The sequence below is a fragment of the Colobus angolensis genome, unplaced genomic scaffold (assembly GCF_000951035.1).
Source record: "Colobus angolensis palliatus isolate OR3802 unplaced genomic scaffold, Cang.pa_1.0 Scaffold16, whole genome shotgun sequence".
Lineage (NCBI taxonomy): Eukaryota > Metazoa > Chordata > Mammalia > Primates > Cercopithecidae > Colobus > Colobus angolensis.
In genome coordinates, this window is record NW_012114710.1 from 17,701,363 (window position 1) to 17,703,188 (window position 1,826).

Here is a 1,826-nt window from a genome sequence, read left to right on the forward strand (position 1 = left end):
CACACTTAGATAATTAAAATTTTTTTTTTGTAGAGATTGGGTCTATGTTGCCCAGGCTGGTCTCAAACTCCTGTCCTCAAGTGGTCCTCCTGTCATGGCCTCTGGAAGTAGTGGGTTTATAAGCATGAGCCACTGCACCTAGCCTACCTCTCCTCTTTAAATGGATGAATGCCACTGATTTCAGAGGATAATAGTGTATTAATGTATCAGTTACCTATTGCTGTGTAACAAATTATAAAATATGTATTGACTTAACAACAGTTTTATTTGCTTATGAGTCTGTGAGTCAGCAATTTGAGCTGAGTTCATCTGGGACATTCTTCTGATCTTTTTTTTCCTGGATTCAATTGGCTGCACTCTTCTGGTGGCCTAATGGGGACTGGATTGTCTAAGATAGGCTCAAGTGAAGTGGTTAGCAGACTGGCAAGTGGTGCTCTGCTTTACTTCAAAGGATCTATCCAGTAGGTTAATTTAGGCTCATCACTTTGTGGTCTCAAGGTTTCATTTGGAGTCAAAGAGAGAAAGCCCCAATGTGCAAATATTTTTAAAATCTTTGCTCATCTTATGCTGCTAATATTTCATTGGCCAGAGTCACTTAAAAGGCCAAACCCAAATACAAAGAGTAGAGAAAAAACCTTCACTTCTTGATGGGAGGAGAGAAAAGGAGTGAGTGTATAGGAATGGGTGAGATTTAGGTCATCTCTACAAACGACTTACCACAGATAATAAAAACTGATGGATGATTATTTAAAACACAGACAAATTCAAGTGACAAATATCCTAAGAATAAAATATAGCACAGAGAAACAGAATAAAACAGCCTAAAATTAACTGAAACATTTATTCTAAGTATTGAGCAAATACAAATTTAAGTAAACATTTTCTTAATGTTGCACGTTGCACATATTGCACGTTGTAATATTCAAATCTTGCTTTTTTTCCAAAATAGTTTCATTGAGGAAGATTATATTAAACATCATTTAAATATTTAAGCTCTGAGGCATACCGGACATGAATTGTATTAATTTGTGCAAAATTAAGGACTGCATAAATGGCCAAACATAATTTCTATCCTAGAATATTTTATCACAATTATAAAATATCATATTAAATTATGAGTGAATTGCTTGAGTGAGTGAGAAACATGTCACCACGTCGGTGCTCTGATTGTGAAATGAGCAGTATTTACTCTTGAAAACTTCACTCAGGTAATGAGGCACATGAATTCTGAGCAGGGTTTCAGTTATTGCTCTGAATTTAATCTGATCTTTTAATTCTCCTCTGCTTATAAAAAATTCATGGACTAGGGTTTGATGTGTCCCATGTTTCTGGTAAGCACACACCTTGCTTCTAATTTGAGGTATATTTAAGAACAAAACAGGCAGGGAAAATGCTTGATCTTGCTCTGAAGTACAAAGTGCGTGACCAGAGAGCTCCTTACAGTCAGAAAACATCTTACGTGAAATTTTATGGGAGTCTCTGCCTGACTCTATTCTCATGACAGTCTACTGGTTTTAGAATTAAAATACTGCAAAAATTACTCCTTTCTTCCATTACACTTCCCAAACTCTCACATCATTCACTTCTGTTTCTCTGATTTGTCTTCCTCTCTCCTGCTTCCTCCACACCTCAAAACTCATTCCAGTTCACCTTATCCACTACTTCCACCCATAGGACACCCATACTTACACTTCAACTAGTCTATGTATTTTTTTTTAATGTAACCTTTAGTTTGCTGCTAGAAACTTTCCATCTTCAGACTTCTTTTACTCCTTCAGTGGAAATGTGGTTTCTTCAAAAAATGCTACATATATGTGTGTGTGTGT